The 22791-nt window shown below is 39.9% G+C and overlaps 1 pseudogene; it reads left to right on the top strand.

Annotated features, from left to right (window-relative positions):
• The first annotated feature begins 1956 nt into the window (after window positions 1-1956).
• LOC118597722 overlaps window positions 1957-22791 on the top strand; it is a 29441-nt pseudogene continuing 8606 nt past the window's right edge.

Raw genomic sequence — 22791 nt, 5'->3', positions numbered from 1 at the left:
GCAAAGCTTTCTAGTCATTTTTAATGTGGAGTCATTACCATCTTCATATATCTAAGTCCTTCTTTACTATGCCATTTCTGTATTTCCATTCTTCTCTCACATTCTTTTTTGTATTGCTCCCCTTTTCTAATACCATGAGATATAGCAACATTAACAAATATATTTAATATTTATGATCTGTTGTGAGCATTTTCTCCCCCTGGTGGAGAGGGACAAAGCAAAATTTAGCACATCCCGATAAGTCCCAATGACAACGCCAAGTACAGTTTCACAAAGTTCACCCTGGGGAACCAGTGAGTTTTTGAGGTTACTTACTGAGCATGGTTGAGATTTTTATAGGATATTGTGGTGGTTTGAATCAAAATGGTCCCCATCGTCCCATAGGGAGTGGCACTGTTAGGAGGTGTGGCCTTGTTGGAGTAGTTATGGCACTGTTGTGAGAACTGTGTCATGGGTTGGAGATTTAGCTCAGTGGTAGAGCACTTGCCTAGCAAGCACAAGGCCTTGGGTTTAGTCCTCAGCTCTGGGGGGGAAAAAAAAAAAAAAAAAAAAAAGAAAGACAAAAATAACAAAAAAGACCAAAAAAAAAAAAAAACAAAAAACAAAAAAACAAAACAAACAGACAAACAAACAAAACAAAACAAAAAACAAGGTAACTGGAGCTGGGCGGTGGTGGCACACACCTTTAATCCCAGCACTCGGGAGGCAGAGCCAGGTGGATCTCTGTGAGTTCAAGGCCAGCCTGGGCTACAGAGCAAGATCCAGGAAAGGCACAAAGCTACACAGAGAAACCCTGTCTCAAAAAAACCTAAATAAACAAATAAATATAGCACTGACCAACAACAGTTAAATAAAAGAAAGCTGAATAGAAGCTATCTATAAGATAATGTAATAAATTAATATTTCCTAGGTACAATCTGTTAAACTAAACCTTAGAGAAAATACAAGACAATCTTAATACATGGCATCACTACTATAACCATGCTTTTTTAAATGGGTGTATGTGGGCGATAAAAAGACACAGGAAATATATAACAAAACACCATCAAATTGATGTTTACCGAATTCAGTACAAGACAAGGAAGAAATCCCTTTTCAAACTGTGATGCCCCAGCTTACTACAGAGATATGTTTCCTCAGCATCTAATTAGCACTTTTTGTCAGACATGTGACCAATACCAGTATACATAAAATGTGAACATTTACATCCTAGCATCCTACTCTTTAGCAGGCCTGTTTAACATACTACTTATTTTGGGGTATTTTAGAGGCAGCTCTCCCTTACCTAAATTCTCCTTTGAGTGACTTACTATTACTATTAGTAAATCTTTTGTTTTGTTTTGCTTTTTGAGACAGGGTTTCTCTGTGTAGCTTTGCGCCTTTTCTGGAACTCACGCTGTAGCCCAGGCTGGCCTCAAACTCACAGAGATCCACCTGCCTCTGCCTCCCAAGTGCTGGAATTAAAGGTGTGCGCCACCGCCGCCCGGCACATTGGTAAATCTTTATATACAATTCTCTTCTACATCACAGCTTAGTAATGTACTGGTTGGTACCCAGTACCTGAGATGTCATTCACTACCTCCACAAAATTAACTGCAAATTTATCTTACACCTAAATGTCAAATGCGAATGCAGAACTTCTAGAAGATACTTGTTAAAGCAGGCAGGTCTCATCGAGTTTGGAAACCTTCCTAGGTCTTGGGAACTTTTTCTAAGGTCCTGATGTATAGAGCAAAAACAGTTCCTTCTCTAAAACTGGGACTATGCTGTGGAATGTGGCACAAATTTGCATCCAATCTGGGATTGGTCCTTGCTTGGGTGGAAGCCACGGGTGGGAACCTCTGCGCAGTGTCCTTTCAGCTCACCCGGTTCTGTCACTCAGACCTCACTAGCCAATCAGAGCCTCCGGTGGACTCGCCAGAGAGATGGGAGGGCTTTTCTAGTCTCCAGGTTCCCGGCTACGCTCCTCGGTAGAGGAAGGCGGAAGTTGTCCTGTGTGCTGCTCCTCAGGTCGTGCTTAGGGGTGCTGTGCTGAGAGCACGGGCAAGCTTGACAGCCGCGCAATGGTGAGTTAGGGGCTGCTGTCCACAGACTGGGAGGAGAGGCCTTCGTGAGCTAGGGGCTGCTCTCCCCAGATTGGGGTCCACCGCCGGCTCAGCCGCGGGTGCCGGGGTGGTGGGTCCTCCCAGAGGCTGGCTGGGAACCAGCGGGCAGAAGCTGAGTTCGGCGTGTTCCTGCCGGGTCCCGAGTGGTCCTGCATGGTCCTTGCAAGTGTCAGGGCCGGGCGGCAGCCTCTGAATAACTTCACTCCCTGGGCCGCGTCTGTGTGGAGTATTGGGAGCAGGTCTGTGCTTTGAAATTTCCTCCTTGTTGACGTCACTGAGAAATGCAGGCGCCTGCAGTACTAGTATCATGAGGCAGATTTACCAAACTCTGAGAGCCCAGATCTCCCTAGTATGTTGCAGAAGTTCCGCACTTTTAATATTTAACATTTAGGTTTGGGATCCGTCTGGAGTTAATTTTGTGGAGCTTGTAAACAATATCTCCTGTGTAGAGTAGCACTCCACTGCTAAACTGTGATGTAGAAGAGTAGAATTGATGGTATTAGGATTTATCAGTTCTTATGAGACATTAAGTCACACAAAGTAGAATTTAGCTAAGGGAGGGCTGCCTCACATATACTCCAAAGATAAATAGTATGCTGACCATGCCTGTTAGTAATTAGTGTGATAGGATGTAAATGTCTGTTCCCAAGGATTAATCAGTTATTAAGCTACATTCCTTTAACAAAGGAGACAACCTTGATTTACAACCAGCCAAAAGACCCATCCCCCATTCAAAACAGGCCTCTAACATGCTTCTCAATGGGTTATTGAAGGGTCACACACAACATTAAGTCCTGGTGTGCCATAAAGGTATATTAATTCTAGAACAGCTGCATCTCCAACCTCCCCCCACCCCCCAGTGTTTCTCTGTGTAACACTGCTGGATGTCCTGGAACTCAATTTAGACCAGGCTGGCCTTGAACTCACTGAGATCCACCTGCCTCTGCCTCCCAAGTACTTGGATTAAAGGCGTGCACCACCACCACCCAGCCCTCCGGCCCTTTTGAAAAGTAATTTTGAGTCAAGGTCTCCAGTGTTGATTGAAGTGGACTTTAACCGTGTCTGCATCCCCACAGGGCATTGCCCTTGCTGTCCTCCCAACTAACCACCCTAAATTCTTGGATTACAGGTCTGTAGCACCACAGAGCTCTAAAATTACCAGTTTTAGTCACATAGTGGGATGTCCATTGCAGCGACAGGAAAAGGATTTGTGTGTGGAGCATACGGAACAGAAGAGGGGGTACAGTGTACTGTGCACACTGCAGGGGGAACACACTAGACAACAGCCAGATCACAGACTGAAGGGCAGTGAGCTGCAGGGGTCTCCATCATAAAGAAGGACCTGATGGCGGAGGATTAGTGACTTTCTGTGTAATTTCTCAGCATGTAATAATTCCTTCTCTGTGAATGAACACAGACAGCATTGGTGGGTGTACAATTTAGGGAGCGTAGCTTGAACCACTGAGTACTTAGTTTCCACTTAGGGAACTCTTCTATGTAGATATGTGCAGTCCTGGTTGATACGTTAAGTCATCTCGGAATTTTAAGACACAGGCTTACAGCACTCAGCCGCTAACATTTTACGTGGACAAAGTCATATAGTCTTATTAATGGCATTCTGTCTACCAGGGAAGTGCCCACAGAGATATTATTGTTGGTGTGCAGTGTGAAGACAGTTTGGAAAACTGAAGGCCTGGTTTCTAAAAGTTCTTAACATTGCATTCTGCTTTTAGCTTTGTCTTATAAATGTTACAAATAGTTTAGAAACTGGTAGAAAGTAATGAATGGAATCATCTTTCAGCAATCCATGATTAGAATGCTTTTAACTTTCTCCTACTGCCAGCCATCGTGATTGTGATTCAGGGAAGTTTAGTTCCAGAGAACAAAAGGTGTTTCTGAGCTGCAGAGGTTTCTGAAGTTTGTATGATGTTGGGCCGTGGCGTAGGTCAGATGCCACATCTTGTATCATATTCCATGTATCAGTAAGCAAACATTATTCTTCTACACTGTTTGTGATTGGGTGTCATTGGGGCTGGGTTTGCCTGAAACCACAAGGGGAAATGGGGGGACTGGAGAGACATAGTAGGCTCTGGAGAAGATCACCTCCATTTGCAGATGGAGCTCTAGAGCATGGGGCCTCTCTAAGAGAAGTGTCAGTAGCTGGAGGGTCAGAAACATAACAGTTTAAGGGTCAGTTTGAGTTAGTTTTGTGGGAATTGTGAAGTCTGTGTTTAATAAATTTCTATACACATAGAATCATAGGTAGCCGGGTAACATTGGTTAAGATCACACTTTTCCTGGCTGAGTTTTCTTAGGTCTTTTAGTTAAAAGTTGACTATATTTTCTTGCTTTTGTTCTTGGCTTTTTCTCTCTGTCCCCTTTATTCCATGATAAATATTGTATACATTCTTGATTATTGTAGCTTTTGTGGTTATATAAAGGTCACATTGTGCCAATGTGTATGCTATTTTTTTAAAAAAGTAATCCCATTGAGCATTCTGAATGTTTCCACATTGCATGTAGCTTTGGCATCAACTTTCATGTTAATAAATTGTTGAACAGTGTCTTTGAATTGTATTCAATTTATGGTGCAAATTGATCATATATAAACTCTTATTTTGTTGTTTTTTTGTTTTGTTGTTGTTGTTGTTGTTTTTTTGAGAGAGAATTTCTCTGTGTAGCTTTGTGCCTACAAACTCTTATAAACTCTTAATATTGATGAATCATGTTCCCAGTGATCATTTCTTTCTTTATTTATTTAAGTTTTGTTGTTGTTAGTCTGTGGAAAGATTTTAAATTATTGGATAAAAAGTGTTATGGGCCGGGTGGTGGTGGCACATGCCTTTAATCCCAGCACTCAGGAGGCAGAGCCAAGTGGATCTCTGAGTTTGAGGCCAGCCTGGTCTACAGAGTGAGATCCAGGACAGGTACCAAAACTACACAGAGAAACCCTGTCTCGAAAAACCAAAAAAAAAAAAAAAAAAAAAAAGGTGTAAAGTGCCCAGCACCCAAGTTGGGAGGCTCATAACCACATGTTACTACAAGTCCAGGGGATCTGATACACTCTTTTTCTAGTGTCCTGTACACACATGGAAGACATTCTCTTAACCACATAAACTTACACATAAAAAACAGTGATAAATTTGTTTTCAAAAGAGCTTGTGACTTATAAATCAATTAGAACAGAACAAGTTGCTTTAGGTGTATAATACAAGTCATTCAATGTTTCTTTAACAGTCTGTTATCTGGCATTTGGTTTGGAAAAGTTTTTCTTCCCTCACTGTGATGCAGACTTACATCTAATCCATCATAGGAAAGTGATCCTAACTTTCATGAACTGGAAGGTCGACGATATTCATAGTTAGTATAGCAAAAGTTATATTTTATTATGTTGATGGTCATCACATAAGATTTACACTCTAAATTCCTAACTAAGGTCCTAAGCCTATCTTCTCAAGGCTGTTCACTTGTGTGAGGACCGTCCAGTCTCTAAAAGAAGTTTCTAATTCTGGATTCCGGGGGAGATGCTTTAGCTGCTGGGCAGATCAAGGTGATGTCTTTCTAGATGTACAGATGTTCTCTGCTTGTATACATACTGTCCAGTGGGAGGCATGAGGTTCTAGGACTGAGTCTGGTTATCTTGAGTGAGTGGTATCACTGGGTTCTGGTTAGCAGGTACATCCTCGGGTATAGTGGGGTTCCTAAGTTATTTTTACATATCTAAAAGGTTTTTTTTTGTTTGTTTGTTTGTTTTTAATTTTTCGAGACAGGGTTTCTCTCTGTAACTTTGTGCCTTTCCTGGAACTTGCTTTGTAGACCAGGCTGGCCTAGAACTCACAGAAATCTGCCTGCCTCTGCCTCCTGAATGCTGGGATTAAAGGCATGTGCCACCACCACCCCGGCTAAAAGGTGTTTTTTTTTTTTTTGTTTTTTTTTTTTAAACTATGCTCATTACATTCTATCCCCTGGTTCTTGATGTGTACACAGTGCCGATGGGGACTACTTATAAGAATTATTAACAATTTCACAGCAATTTGAAAATTTGGACCAGAACAGGAAAGAGAGAAAGCACATAATAAATATTCCAGTTACTAATAGACAAATAGATGTGGAAAAACAAATCTTAGTACTAAATTATAAATATTATTAAGCAAATTGGTCAAAACAATGTAGATCAGGATTCCTCTGACATATAGGTATTTCCCCAAATTTACATTTTCTCCAGGTTTGGTATGCACCAAGTTGAAAACACATTCAGAAATAAAAGGAAATGGAATCAATTGCAAACAAAATTGTTAATGGGAACATAGCACGGTTGCAGCTGTAGGAATTTGAACTAAGTCAATCACAGTATAACAGCATCCTAACTTGATCAGTGTCATGGGGGTCATGGCCATGGGCCAGGAATTTCTTCTTTTATTAATGAAAAGAGCAATTAAGAGCAATAAGCAGAGCCAGGTGGATCTCTGTGAGTTCCAGGAAAAAGGCGCAAAGCTACACAGACAAACTCTGTCTTAAGAAAAAAACAAAAACAAAAAACTCCAACTAGAGGGGTTGTGGATTTAGTAGTAGTAGAGCGCTAAGGTGGGTTTGGTCCTCAGCTCTGGAAAAAGGAAAAAAAAAAAAAAGAACAGTAAGCTTCATAATTAGCTTCCAATGTTGTTTCCCAGTTTTTTTGTATGTTAATATCATGAAAAAGCAAATGATGAATATAAAGTATCTGGAAGTCTGGTGAGCATCCATCTCTGGTCTATGACCAATGTGTATAGACACTCTCTTTTTGCAAAAATGGCAATGACATAGTGGGAAAGAACCAAGAATCTGGAACACAATATTCCTGGCCTGAGGTGTCATCATGGGGATGAAACATTTCCTGAAGAGGTTTCTTTAATCATAGTTTGCACAGATGTGTCTGCCAGAATCTGGTTTGTTCCTTCTGGGGTGATACTAGTCTCTGGAGCTCATTGTCATAGTTGCTCCTAAAATGAAGTTTACTAAACAAGCCCAAAATAATCATAAAGAATCATATACCAAAAGGGCCAGCATGCTGAATACAAAAAGCCAAGAGCTCTCCTTTATCCAGTGAAATAAGTTCTACATGAGGAAGCAAGTGCAGTCAAATCTAAATATCCTATTAGTTATATCAAATAAAGAGCATTTTTTTTTTAAAGCTTGCTAACTTAATGAGTATAGGTAACAGTGTCTGCTTTGATAAACGCAGGACTCTGTCTGTCTGTCTCACTATCCCTGGTAATTTCATATCCCATTGACTGTAATTGTGGCATGTTAAAGGAAGAACAATGGAAATGCTATTAATGGCTTCCTAGCCTTTCTTAGCAAGTCATGTTCAGGTTCAGGTTCATTATTATATAGGGTACCTGAGTCAAAAACATGTCTCTGTTCCAGGGTTAACATGTCTAGAGATCTTTGTGGTGGTATTGTGTTCCCCAAAATATTGTGTGTTCCCTGAAATAAACATATCTGGGGTCAGAGAACAGACAGCCACTAGAACAGAGCCGGAAATGGTGGCTAGAAAATGGGAAGAGTAAGCTATAGCAGAAGTTGGGCGGTGGTGGTACACACCTTTAATCCTAGCACTTGGGAGGCAGAGCTAGCTGGATCTCCGAGTTCAAGGCCACTTTAGAAACAGCTAAGCATGGTGACCCACGCCTTTAATCCCAGAAACACAACCTTTAAACCCAGGGAGTTGGGGCAGAAAGAGAAAAGTATATAAGGCGTGAGGACCAGGAATTAGGGGAGAAAAAAGCATGTAGTAAGTAAAGCATTCGGCTGGTTAAGCATTCAGGCTTTCGAGCACAGTTCAGCTGAGAGCCATTGGGATGAGGATTCAGAAGCTTGCAGTCTGAGGAAACAAGACCAGCTGAGGAACTGGTGAGGTGAGAAAACTGTGGCTTGTTCTGCTTCTCTGATTTCCAGCAATCACCCCAATAACTGGCCTCGGGTTTGAGTTTTATTAACAAGTACCTTTAAAATTCCTACTACAGATCTTAGACATGCTCACCTGTCCTTAGAAAGGAGCTGTAACTCTAGTAGCATTGCATATAGTCAGACAATCAGGTTCTCCCCCCCCCCCCCCAAAAAAAAAAGTGAAATCCAAGATGTTTCTGATGATGTTATAGATGTCAACTGTGAGGTTGAAAACCTTCATGGAGCATGCAGTAAAGACTCCATTGTCGAGGTCTGTAAGTTGATTTGCAGATACCTAAGGGGTCAGTTCCGACACTTAGAGCTTACTGAGCAAAGCAGGTGGCAACAAAGATGTTGGCTCCAAGTGAGATGGTTATGTTCCTCTGTGTAGTAGATACCCTCTGTATTAGTCTAACTAGTCCATAGGTAAGAAAGAATCAGTGAGTACAACAAATCCATCCCCAGGTTTCCTAGGCAGTGTGTGTGTGTGCTAAGCTGGTACTGCATTGTTCATATAGCCTAAGAGTAAATATATTTTGCAGATTCCATGCTTACCAAGAGGTTTGCCTTGGGTCCAGTATAGACTTATGGATCACTGTTTTCATTCCAAATCCTGTAGAAAAGGGGTGAGATAGGTCTCTGTGCTCACTAAAAAGAGTCTTGCTTGGATACGTTCGTTTCTTTGTTCGTCTGAAAAAGTTGTAGGAGATAATTTTGAGAGATTTGGTTGGATAAAGCTAGTTTCTACAAGCTGTTAGCTGTGTATTTGTTAGACTCTGTCAGTGATTGTTTTAATACATTTAGTTTCAAATTAAGGCCTGCAATCAGGTTTTTTTTTTTTTAGTAGTAGTTAGTCCATCAGACAAGGTGTTAATAACCATTGTTGTTCAGTAAGATTTCGGATGTCTGCTGTATCTGCATTGATGTCTGAAAGAATAGAAGATGCTATTGTAAGCTCTGAGTAAGGAGCCAACCAACATAGCTCCAGCAACCATCAATTGTAAAGGTTTTCTTGCAGCAAACTTACTTCCCCAGGAAGTGGAAAGTCTATTGTTTCATTGTCATGGAGTGCATGCATGGTATCACAGCTACAAAAATCCTTCCTCATTTGGCAAGCTGATTTTCTTTTTCTTTCTTTTTTCTTTCTCTCTTTCTCTCTTTCTCCCTTCCTTCCTTCCTTCCTTCCTTCCTTCCTTCCTTCATTTATTTATTTATTTTTGTTATAAAGATGGGTTCCAGTGTATCATTGATAATTAGTGGAGCCCATTGTTCCTTTGGTTTCACAATTTTCCTTCAAAATGTGTCAGTAAATGTAGTTGTCAAGATGTAAATCCTCTGAGAGTGGTGTATGAAAAAGACTGATAGGTCAGTTAGGTTACTCCATTGTCTCTTCCACCACTTAGACTTGTTGTTTTATTGGTGGTTTATTAAACCTTGTATAGTGGTGGTTCAGTTGAAGTTGGGGCCCTTGGTGGACAGCAAAGCAATTTGAGTGAACTTGCCCTCACAAGTCCAGTGTGAGTTGGGTGATTGTATTGTAAAGTCATCCCATATGCAAGAGGAGACATTAGTCAGTACATAGTCCTGTTTGCATTGGTTGATAATCATCCAAAGCTTCTCTTATGAGGTTTGAGGCCTTCTGCACTAAAAACTGTGGTGGCCATGTCTGTAGGAAATATGGCTGGCTTTGCTAAGGCATAATTTGAGTTCTGTAGAACACCATGCACGTACAAATGGTCTGGGTGTCTGCATGAGTTCTCAGGTGGTGGGGCTTCAGTGTTGTAAGATGTGAAGGGTTGTGGCAGCAGGTCAGTCAAGGTCATGGAAATCTGTAATGTTATTTCCAGCCAGTCATTAATAGGTGGAAATGAGTCATTTTCTACCTTCCCTAGCAGGTGGTTATTCCATATGTCCATCTCATCATAGTAGGGTATGTTGGGAAATTTGGCCATAAATACTACAGTGACATTTGACATATTCAATTCTGAGTATAGTCCAAAAGCATGAATTTCGGCATTTGAATCCATATGGGAATGGTATTGTATTCCAAGAGAGAAAATGTTTGCATGGTGTTCTCCTGTCAGTGTCTGGGGCAAAGGTACAGTTCTGCCAAATTATGGGTTCACATGGGTTGGTGGTTGTGGTTGATGTTGATGTCTCCTCAGTCAAGCAAACTGGCTCCTCATTCTGGTCTCAATCTAGATAGTTGTATACATTTTCATTTGCAATCCTGGTAGTTTTATTGTACTGGTAGCCAATAAATATACAGGGTTCATCTGCCATAAACATGAGGACAAAAATGCTGGGAGGAATTTTGTGTTTGTTACTATTTCCATGTCTGGCATCTCAAATCTTATTCTTCCCTTGTTGTTCCTTGTAAGATGGAAGGATGATTTAAGAGCTATTTCTCGGGGTTGGGGATTTAGCTCAGTGGTAGAGCACTTGCCTAGCAAGCGCAAGGCCCTGGGTTTGATCCTCTGCTCTAAAAAAAAAAAAAGCTATTTCTCATTTTTGGTTTGTTTGTTTGTTTGTTTTTGAGACAGGGTTTCTCTGTATAGTTTTGGTGCCTGTCTTGGATCTCGCTCTGTAGACCAGGCTGGCCTTGAACTCACAGATCTGCCTGGCTCTGCCTCCTGAGTGCTGGGATTAAAGTCATGTGCCACCACCACCTGGCAGGGAAACACAAACTCTTGACAGTGTTCCTTCCTTCCAGAAGCTATTTCTCTTCAGTGGAAGTTGTAGATGGCTGATGTTACTGCAATATTTCTACAAATTTGTGTTAAATGGCATTTCAATGTGTTTCTTTTCTAAAAATTTGTGTTTTCAGCATCCTCTTGGTCATTGGTGCCTATGGTTCTCAATATTGGTGCAATATGGGCATTAGTCTTTCTCATTCATCGCAATAGTGATACCAAACTGTATTCCCAATAGCTTCACAATGAACATTTGGAACATTGACTGCATTCCTAATGTATGTGAGATTCTAGTGGAAATCAATCCCAGGTGTAGCAGGGTAAGTCACCAATATGCTTTATGCTTGGCTTGTTTGTTATAGTTGCTAATTGGTATGGTGGCTCTTTCACTTATTGTTCCTGGTACTACAGATATATGGTTGTTGATGAAAGTGATGATGTCTCTGACTTTGTCCATCTTTTTTTAAAATTTTTTTAAATTTTATTTTATGTGCATTAGTGTTTTGCCATGGGTTTTTAGGTCCCCTGGAACTGGCATTACAGACAGTTTTAAGCTGCCATGTGGGTGCTGGGAACTGGACTCAGGTCCTCTGGAAGAGCAATCAGTTCTCTTAACCACTGAGCCATCTCTCCAGCCCCGACTTTGACCACCTTAATGGTGTTGGTTATTGTGAAATGAACAATGATGTTGTCAACAAGCCTGAGCTCGACTCATTGGGTAATATTAAACTTATAGAATTTGACAAGAATAATCCCAGGAACAGGAAGAGTCCCAGGAACAGTGTCCTGGGTGTCTTGGCCCAGCAGACCAATACCATAGAGTTATTTCATCTTATATTCTCTTTCATTTTCTTGTTGAAGTTTCTGAGTCACAGGGTGTAATTTGTTTATGACCCTGCCTTGCCATGTTTGTTTCTCTCTCTGTCAGGGCAGAAGTATAATACCCAGTTAGCACCAGTGCTGAGTAAAGTAATCCTAAGGCTGTTTACTATCCTTTTGAAAGTGTAAATCCAATATATTGGGTTAACTACATTATGATTGAAAATTATCTAATTTTCTTTCTTTTAAAAATTTTTTTTAAAAAGATTTATTTATTATGTATACAGTGTTCTGTCTGCACATATCCCTGCAGGCCAGAAGAGGGCACCAGAATTCATTACAGGTGGTTGTGAGCCACCATGTGGTTGCTGGGAATTGAACTCAGGACCTTTGGAAGAGTAGTCGGTGCTCTTAACCTCTGAGCCATCTCTCCAGCCCCCTAATTTTCTTTTTTTATTAATTTTATATACCAACCACAGATCCCCTTCTCATTTCTCTTCCTGCTCCCTCAAACCTTCCCTTGATCTACCAGCAACCCCTCCTCCAAAAGGGTAAGGGCTCCCATGGGGAGTCAGCAAAGTTGAGGCAGGTCCAAGCCCCTCCCTCCTGCATCAAGGCTGAGCAAGGTGTCCTACCATACATAATGGGCTTCAGAAAGCTAGCTCATGCACCAGGGATAGATCTCAATCCCAATGCCAGGGGCCTTTCAAACACCAAGCTACACAACTGTCTCCCATCTGCAGAGGGCCTAGTCCAGTCCCATGCAGGTTCCATGGCTGTTGGTCTAAAGTTCATGAGTTCCTACAAGCTTGGTTCAGTTGTTCCTGGGACTCTTCTGTTCCTGGGACTCTTCCTGTCAAATTCTATAAGTTTAATATTACCCAATGAGTCGAGCTCAGGCTTGTTGACAATATCATTGTTCATTTCACAATCACCAACACCATTAAGATGGTGAAAGTCGGGGCTGGAGAGATGGCTCAGTGGCTAAGAGCACTATAGATTTCTGTAGATTTCCCCATTATGATCCTGATCCACCTTGCTTATATAATAATTCCTCTTCCCTCTCTTCAACTGGAGTCCCAGAGCTTGTCTTGCTGCTTGGCTGTGAATCTCTACATCTGCTTCCATTAGTTGTGGGAGCCCATAAAAGCTTCCTTGTGAGATTTGAGCTTGCTTTACACAGCAGGACTGCATTAGGGGATGGCTTGATCATGTGCATGGTCACCAGGTGTTTGGGATGGTCTGCACTTGGCTGTGCTGGGGGAAGGTCTTTTCCTCCACCCCTTGGCATTTCTTTAAAAGCCCATTAGTAGAGACAGAAGGGGTTGGTGGATAAGGATCCAGACCCTCTGGAGGATATCCTGTTTTTCTATCTTTTTCTCTCCCCTTTTATTTTCTATCTGAATCTCTTATTCCTCACCCCTCAAGAGTCCATGGGGTAAATAAATGTGGGAACTGGTGTCCCACAGATGGAGCCACTGAACCAGGACCCAAGGACTTGGAAAAGCTTGAGGAGAAAGCCCCATGAGAAGCAGTTGGACTGATCCAATTTTGTAGTGAAAGTGAAGGTGGAGGGTTTTGTTCTTGGGAGGAAGAATGAGGGACTGAAAGACACCTGAATAAGGCTGCAGCATAGATACATCTCTTTATCAAAGTTTCTTTCTTTCTTTCTTTCTCTCTTCTATCTATAAAAATTATGAAAGACGGAATATAGGAATATAGGGTGAGAGAAATTTTGAATAAGAGTATGTAGCAGGATTCTTAAAGGTACTTGTTAATAAAATCAAACCTGAGGCCAGTTATTGGGGTGAATGCTGGAAGATCAGAGAAGCAGAACAAGCCACAGCTACCTCACCTCGCCAGTTCCTCAGCTGGTCTTGTTTCCTCAGACTGCAAGCTTCTGAGTCCTCATCCACATGAATCTCAGCTGAACTGTGCTGCTCCAAAACCTGAATGCTTAACCAGCCAAATGCTTCTAGTTTCTGGTCTTCACTCCTTATGTAATCTTTCTCTTTCTGCCATCACTCCTTGGGATTAAAGGCGTGTGTCACAAAGCTTGGCTGTTTCTAATGTGGCCTTGAATTTAGAAATCCAGAGGGATTTCTGTCTCTGGAATGCTAGGATTAAAGGCGTGTGCTACCACTGCCTATCTTCATGTTGAATATTGTGGCTGTCCTGTTCTCTGACCCCAGATAAGTTTATTAGCCTGCACAATATTTTTGGGAACACAATACCACAAGAGTAGAATTTCCTTAGTGTTAAAATGGGGCATGAAGTAGTAAGCAAAATACTAAATTTTAGAAAAATTAAAAAATAGAGGGGTTAAAGTGGAATTACAAGTACAGAGGATTTTGGAGTTCATAGAAGGACTGTGTCCTTGGTTTTCTGACTATGGGACTTTGAATGCAGACTCCAGGGGATGAATTGGGGCTGAAATTCGAAAAGATTATGAAGAAGATGAGCCAGAAAAGAGTCCTGTGGAAGCCTTTGGCATGTGGGCATTGATTTGGGACAGTTTAGATCTAAGTCCTAAAATGCAGGAGGAAATTTTTTCTGAGACAGGTGTGGAAGAAACAAAACCCTCTACTCCACCAGCAGAGCCTGAGAAGACTTGTACAACACCATAACATCAGAATTAGTTTGTTTCCTCTTTGCCATGAAGCTAAAGTTTAGAGAACAGAATTTTTCAGAAAACTTGGTGGTCTTTCTCTCTCAAAAACTGAAGACTTTCTTGGGAAAAAACTTAATCTCTCTCTAAAAAACTAAAATCCTTTCAGAACTTTCTCAGATTCTCTTTCTGTAAGGGCAATAATTTAACTCACCTGGAAACATCAATATGGGAAATCATCTGTCATTTGCTCTAAGAAAAAACAAAAAGACCTCTTGGAACAAAACAAATTCTTTCTGCTAGCACTGTCTCTTTCAAGCTAGTGTTAGAAAAACAGCAGATACTTCAGACCCTAGACAGAAATCCCCAGAGGCTAGATAGCCTAGCCCTAGATGCTCAGGAAAGTGCAGGTAGAAAGCCAAAGCAGGGACAGCTTCCCCAAGGTGAAGCTGCAATATAGGCTGTTCAGGACCTGGGGAGGGTCTGCTGGTGTGGAGGAAACAGTGGAGGCTTTGAAATCTTCCCTGCAATGAAGGAGGCAGGGCTTGAGCTATGAAAAAAAATCTCTCTGAAAAAGCTCTCTTTTGGGGAAGGACCTTTCTGAAAAAGCTTTGTTTCAAATGCTTTCATTTTCTTTCACTGACCCGGTGAGGAGAGGGGGTGATGAAGCCCTGAAGGGTTTTTGCTTCTGGCAATAAGCATTGAGTGCATGTGGGCAGACAGATGCAACCTGCTTGGGGACAGTGTCAGGTGAAGGAAATAGACCTGTCAATGCAAGCTTAGGGAAGAAAAAGATCTCCTGTAGTGAAAGAGAAAAACTTGAAATTTGACTTTAGCCATGTAACCAGAAACAGGGTATGTGGAGTACCGGAAAGGCAACCTGGGAAATGTAGTTCAAAAGGCAGTCTGGGAAACATAGTACCTAATGGGACAGCATGGTGATATAGAGAAAGGCACTGTGGGAAGTGTAGTTTTATCGGATCAAAATGGTGATATTGTTCAGAAACTGTTTTTTTTTTTTTTTTTTTTTTTTTTCAGCTCCGAATGCAGGTTTTTTGGTTTTTTTGTTTTGTTTTGTTTTGTTTTTTTGTTTTTCCCCAAAGCAATGTTAGAAAGCTTAATCTTACCTCATGAGAATGAAAAACAGGTGAACAGCTTGCCTCTGGGAGATTATTAAAGTGCTAATACTGTTTATCAACAGGCCATTTTGAAACCCTTTAGAAAACAAGGCAAAATGGTCCTTACACTGGGAGATTGCTTCAGGGGCTTGTGAGATTGAGTTAGGCTTAAGATTCAAGAGAAAAACAAACATTGATATCATTAAAAAACTTGAAAAGCAACTTTTAAAAATTAAAAAGGGGGAAAATTGAGTTTGTTGAATGAGCTGAAAAGAAATGGAGCTCAAAGCCACACCACTTTTGTCTGACTAGTAGCAAATCAATGCAGGCTTGAGATAGTGTGTATTAGCTGTGCAAGGAGTTTTTGCTAAGAGCTTTATGACAGCCCAGTACAGTAATTTCACCCTCATTCTAAGGCAAGGCTTTTTGGTAGAGCAAACTGAAAGTTCTACTGTAACAGAAACATTTGCCTGAATTGTGGCCACAGGGGAGCTAAAATGAGTTAGGTAAAGGGACAGCCCTTAGTTAGAAACAGTCTGTCACTGAGTGCATCTCTGCCGGTTACAGAATGTCTGAGAGAGCTCGGCAGGAATGTTGACTTTGGGGAGTGGCATTTTCCTGAGAGTGTTACAGCCCCCCAGCAACAAGTGTTACAACTCCATAGCAACAACTCACTAAATCACAGGGTTGAGAGAGCCAAATTAGACTCTTGTTTCAAAATTTCAAGAACTTTAAGCATGATATCAAAGCTGACTATAAACTCTGAATTTTACTATAAATTCTGAACTTTAGAAATGATTTGTGTACTTCTTGTCTTGTTAATAGTTTAGCTAAGAAATTTCTTCTAAATGTTAAGAAATCTTTTAGATGTTTACTATTGTAACCTAGTTCTAGATGTCTGTACAGTTCTATAGAGTTTCCTTTTAAATATAAGGTTGGCAAATAGTTCTTCTAAGAGATAAGTGCTAATAGAGTTTCTGTATGAATATAAGTTTATAAGATAATTATATAGTTTGTTCTTGAATATAAGTTTGTAAGAAGTATAAATAAGTAAGATTATAAAGAGTTGTAAATATGGAGTTGGGCGTAGGTGGCTCATACCTTTAATCCCAGCACTCGGGAGGCAGAGTCAGGAGGATCTCTGTGAGTTCGAGGCCAGCTTGGTCTACAGAGTGAGTTCCAGGGAAGGTTCCGAAGCTACACAGAAAAACCCTGTCTCAAAAAAAAAAAAACAAAAAAAAAAAACCAACCAAACAAACAAACAAAAAAAAAAAAGAAAAAAAGTTGTAATATGTATAGTGATGTAAGTTTGTAAGAATTGTAAATACATATAGTAAATGGCCATGCTAGTTGTAAATATGTATAGTAAATAGTCATGATAGTTGTAAATATGTAACATTTATACTAGAATTATGTTGATATTAATGAGCCAGAGTTTGGTAAAAAGCTAAGGGATTCTTTAAGTTTGTAAATTGTCTGTTGTTTGCATCAAGGTTTATTGATTTAAAAAGGGCTTGACACAGCTTAGGCTGTTATAAACATCTTAAGACCCATTTCAAACAAGATATACCATCTTTATAATCCTCTACTCCTGTACTGGGAGGTGTGGCAGCTATGGAGATTACTGTGTATGTTGTAAACTCAATAGGAACCCGGGCCAGAGCTAAGTTAAGCTCAGTACTACCTCCTACCAAAGGCTGAGTGTTAAGTTAAGGATGGGCAACTTTCTTTTGCCAGCTTCCCAACTTAAGCCAGAGGACACTTGATGGAAAGTCCAAGATGGGTAAGGGTTATCTGACTGAAGGGGATGACCTAAGACAGACCTCAGGCTATCTGATGGTGCCTGATGGGCTCTTTAAAAAATAGAGGATGGACCTGTGGGAGCCCACAAAAACTTCCTAGTGAGATCTGAGCTTGCTTTACACAGTGGGGCTGCATTAGGAGATGGCTTGACCATGTGCATGGTCATTGGGTGTTTGGGATGGTCTGCACTTGGCAATGCTGGGTGGAGGTCTTTTGCTATACTTCTTGGCATTCCTTTAAAAGCCCTTTAGTAGAGACAGAAGGGGCTGGTGGGTTTTGACCCAGACCCTCCTGAGGCTATTCTGTTTCTACCTATCTCTCTCCCTCTATATTTCCATCTACATATTCCTTATTTATCCCTGCTCAAGAGTGCCCTGTGGGGAAAAATTGGGGTTAGGCCCCCCCACAATCAGTTACTGGATGAAGGCTCTGGAGTAGGCCAGTTGAGGCACATTCTCCCCTCTTGCTAGCAGACTACTCAGGGGTTGTCCTTGTGGATTCCTGGGAATTTCCCTAATATCAGGTTTCTTCCTAAATCCATGTCTCCCTCTATAAAGATCTCTTTCATTGCTCTCCCACTCCATTCCCTCCCTCACCTCAACCATCCCGTTTTTTCATGTTCTTGTCTCCCATTCCCTCCCCTCTATTGCTCTCCCATCCCCAGTTTACTCATGGAGATCTCGTCTATTTGCCCTTCCCAAGGTGATCCATTAATCCCTCTTAGGGTCCTCCTTGTTCCCTAGCTTCTCTGGAATTGTGGTTGTAGTCTGGTTATCCTTTGCTTTACATGTAGTATCCACTTATGAGTGAGTACATACCATGTTTGTCTTTCTGAGTCTAGATTACCTCATTCAGGATGATATTTTCTAGTTCCATCCATTTGCCCTCAAATTTCATGATGTCATTGTTCTTTACAGCTGAGTAATACTCCATTGTTTATATGTATCACCTTTTCTTTATTCATTCTTTAGTTGAGGGGCATCTAGTTTGATTCCTGGTTCTGGCTATTACAAATAGTGCTACTATGAACATAGTTTAGCAAGTGTCCTTGTGGTTTGATAGAGCACAGGTATATGCCCAAGAGTGGTATCATTGCATCTTGAGGTAGATTGATCCCCAAATTTCTGAGAAGTTGCCATACTGATTTCCAAAGTGGCTGTACAAGTTTGTACTCCCTCCAGCAGTGGAGGAGGGTTCCCCTTGCTCCATATCCTCTCCAGCATAAGCTATCATCAGTGTTTTTCATCTTAGGCATTCTGACAGGTGTAAGATGGTATCTCAGAGTTGTTTTGATTTGCATTTCGCTGATGACTAAGGATGTAGAGAATTCTCTGTTTAGATCTATAGCCCATTTTAAAATTAGATTGTTATTTTGATGTCTAGTTTCTTGAATTCTTTATATATTTTGGAGATCAGCCCTCTGTCAGATGTGGGATTAGTGAAGTTCTTTTCCCATTCTGTAGGTTGTCATTTTGTCTTATTGACCATGTCCTTTGTCTTTCAGGAGATCCTATTTATTAATTGTTGCTCTCAGTATCTGTGCTACTGGTGTTTTATTTAGGAAGTGGTCTCCTGAGCCAATGTGTTAAGGCTACTTCCTACTTTCTCTTCTGTCAGGTTCAGTGTTGCTGGATTTATGTTGAGGTCTTTGATCCACCTGTATTTGAGTTTTGTGCATGGTGACAGATATGGATCTATTTGAAGTCTTCTACATGTTGGCATCCAGTTATACCAGCATCATTTGTTGAAGATGCTTTCTTCTTTTTTTTCCCCCCAATGTACAGTTTTGGCCTTCTTTGTCAAAAAGCAGGTGTTCATAAGTGTGTGGGTTGATGTTAGGATCTTCAATTTGATTCTATTCATCCTCCAGTCAGTTTTATGCCAATACCAAGCTGGGATTGTTTTTGTTTTTGTTTTTGTTTTCTTTTTGTTTTGTTTTGTTTTTCTACAGCTCTGTAGTAGAGCTTGAGGTCAGGGATGTTGATGCCTCCAGAAGTTGCTTTATTGTACAGAATTGTTTTAGCAATCCTGGGCTTTCTGTTTTTCCATATGAGGTTGAGTATTGTTCTTTCCAGTTCTGTGAAGAATTGTGATGGGATTTTGATGGGGATTGCATTGAATCTGTAGATTGATTTTGGTAACGTTGCTATTTTTACTATGCTAATCTTAACTATCCAATCCATGAGCATGGGAGATCTTTTCATTTTCTGATATCTTCTTCAATTTCTTTCTAAAGAGACTTAAAGTTCTTGTCAGACAGATCTTTCACTTGCTTAGTTAGTGTTACCCCAAGGTATTTTATATGATTTGTAGCTATTATAAAGTGTGATGTTTCTCTGATTTCTTTTGTGGCCTGTTCATCATTTGTATATAGGAGAGTTACTAGTTTGTGTGTGTGTGTGTGTGTGTGTGTGTGTGTGTGTGTGTGTGTGTAATATATATATTATCATATCATCTTCAAAGAATGGAAGTTTGACTTCTTCCTTTCCAATTTGTATCCCCTTGATCTCCTTTTGTTGTCTTACTGCTCTAGCTAGAACTTTGAGTACTATATTGAATAGATATGGGGAGAGTGGACAGCCTTCCCTTGTTCCTGATTTTAGTGGTATTGCTTTGAGTTTCTCCCCATTTAATTTGATAGCGGCTGTTGGCTTGCTGTAAATTGCCTTTATTATGTTTAGGTATGTTCCTTGTATCCCTGATCTCTCCAAGAACTTTATCCTAAAGGGGTGTTGGATTTTGTCAAAGGCTGTTTCAGCATATAATGAGGTGGTCATGTGCTTTTTTTTTTTCTTCCAAATTTGTTTATATTGTGTATTACATTGACAGATTTGTGTATGTTGAACCATCCTTGCATCTCTGGGATAAAGCCTACTTTGTCATGGAGGATAATTGTTTTAATGTGTTCCTGGATTCAGCTTGCTAATATTTTATTGAAGATTTTTGCACCAATGTTCATGAGGGAGATTGGTCTGTAATTGGTCTTTGTTGCGTCTTTGTGTGGTTTGGGTATCAGGGTAATTGTAGCCTCATAAAAAGAGTTTGATGTTCCTTCTGTTTCTTTTGTGTGGAACAATTTGAAGAGTTTTGGTATTAGCTCTTTGAAATTCTGGTAGAATTCTGTGCTGAAACCATCTGGTTCTGAACTTTTTTTGGTTAGAAGACTTTTAATGACTGTTTCTATTTCCTTAGGGGTTATAGGCCTTTTTAAATTGTTTATCTGGTCTTGATATAATTTTGGTATATTGTACCTATCCAGAAAATTATCCATTTCTTTTAGATTTTCCAATTTTGTGGAATACAGGTTTTTTGAAGTATGACCTGATGATTCTCTGGATTTCCCCATTGTTTGTTGTTATGTCTCCTTTTTATTTCTGATTTTGTTAATTATGTTCTTTCTTTTCCTTTTGGCTAGTTTGGATAAGGGCTTATCTATCTTAATGATTTTCTCATAGACCTAACTTTTTGTTTCATTGATTCTTTGTATTGTTCTCTTTGTTTCTATTTTATTGATTTCAGCCCTCAATTTGATTATTTCCTGGTGTCTAGTCCTCGTGGGTGATTTTGTTATTTTTGTTTTAGAGCTTTCAGGTGTGCTGTTAAATTGCTAGTATGAGATTTCTCTAACTTCTTTATGTGAGCATTTAGTGTTATGAATTTTCCTCTTAGCACTGCTTTCATACTGTCCCATAAATTTGGATATGTAGTATCTTCATTTTTGTTGAATTCTAAGAAGTCATAAATTTCTTTCTTTATTTCTTTCTTGACTCAGTGGCAAATAAGTTGAGCATTGTTCAGTGACCATGAGTTTGTAGGTTTTTCTGTAATTTGTACTGTTGTTGATTTCTAACTTTAAGCCATGGTGGTCCAATAAAATACAGATTATTCCTTTTTTTTTTTTTTTTGTATATGTTGAGATTTGCTCTGTGACTGAATATGTGGTAGATTTTAGAGAAGGTTCCATGGGGTGCTGAGAAGATATATTCTTTTGTGTTAGGGTGGAATGTTCTGTAGTTATCTATTAAGTTCATTTGAGTCATAACTTCTGTTAGGTCCCTTATTTCTCTGTTAAGTTTCTGTCTGACAGACCTGTCCATTGGTGAGAGTGGGCTTTTGAAGTCTCCCACTACTAGTATATGGGCTTAGATGTGTGATTTAAGCCTTAGTAATTTTTAGTAATTAGTTTCTTTTACATATATGTTGGTACCCTTGTATTTGGGACCTAAATGTTCAGGAATTGAGACTTCATCTCAGTGGATTTATTTCTGTGATGAATACGTGATGTCCATCTGATCTCTTTTAATTGATTTTAGTTTGAAGTTTATTTTATATATTAGAATAGCTACACCAGCTTGCTTCTAAGTCCATTTGATTGGATAGTCTTTTCCCAGACTTTTTACTCTGAGGTAGTGTCTGTCTTTGAATTTGAGGTGTTTCTTGTATGCAGCAAAATGATGGATCCTGTTTTTGTATTCATTCTTTTACCCTTGTCTTTTTTATAGGTGAATTGAGTTCATTGATATTAAGAGATATTAATGACCAATGATTGTTTATTCCTGTTATCTTTTGGTGGTAGTGTGTGTGTATTTTCTTTCTTTGGGATTTGCTGCTGTGGGATTATCTATTTCCTGTGTTTTCATATGTGCATCTAACTTCTTTAGGTTGGAATTTTCCTTCTAGTGCTTTCTGTAGGGCTGGATTTGTGGATAGGTATTTTTTAAATCTGGTTTTGTCCTGTAATATCTTGTGTACTCTTTGTCTATGGTGATAGAAAGTTTTGCTAGGCATAGTAGTCTGGGTTGGCATTTGTGGTCTCTTAGTGTCTGCATAACTCTGTCTTTCAGAGTCTCTATTGAGAAGTTGGGCATTGTTCTGATGGGTTTGCCTTTATAAGTCATTTGGCCTTTTTACTTTTGCTGTTCTTAATATTCTTTCTTTATTCTGTATGTTTAGTGGTTTGACTATTATGTGGCTAGGGGACTTTTGAGGGGTCCAGTCTGTTTGGTGTTCTATAGGCTTCTTGTAACCTCATAGGCATTTCCTTCTTTAATTTGGGAAAGTTTTCTTCTATGATTTTGTTGAATATATTTCCAGTACCTTTGAGCTGGTATTCTTCCCCTTCTTCTATCCCAGTTATCCTTATGTTTGGCCTTTTCATGGTGTCGCAGATTTCCTGGATGTTTTGTGTGATGATTTTTTTTTTTTTTACTTTAGTGTTTTCTTTGACTGACCAATCTATTTCCTCTATTGTATCCTCCATACCAGAGAGTCTCTCTTCCATCTCTTGTATTCTGTTGGTTATGCTTGCATATGTAGCTCCTATTCATTTAATCAGATTTTCTATTTCCAGCATTCCCTCAGTTTGTGTCTTCTTCATTGTTTCTAATTCAATTTTTATGTCTTGAACTGTTTCCTTCACCTGTTTAATTGCTTTTTCTTGGTTTTCTTGACTTTATGGGATTTACTGATTTCCAATTTTTTGTTTGTCTTTTCCTCAATTTCTTTAAAGGAAATTTTCATTTCCACTTTAAAGACCTCTATTATCTTCATTAAGTTTTTTGTTTTGTTTTGGTTTTGGTTTTGGTTTTTTGAGACAGGGTTTCTCTGTATAGCTTTGTGCCTTTCCTGGAACTCACTTGGTAGCCCAGGCTGGCCTCGAACTCACAGAGATCTGCCTGGCTCTGCCTCCTGAGTGCTGGGGTTAAAGGCGTGCGCCA

Source organism: Onychomys torridus, chromosome 17, assembly GCF_903995425.1.
Source record: "Onychomys torridus chromosome 17, mOncTor1.1, whole genome shotgun sequence".
Taxonomy (NCBI): Eukaryota; Metazoa; Chordata; class Mammalia; order Rodentia; family Cricetidae; genus Onychomys; species Onychomys torridus.
Note: the sequence above shows the minus strand (reverse complement) of the source record. Positions and strands in the feature narration are given on the sequence as shown.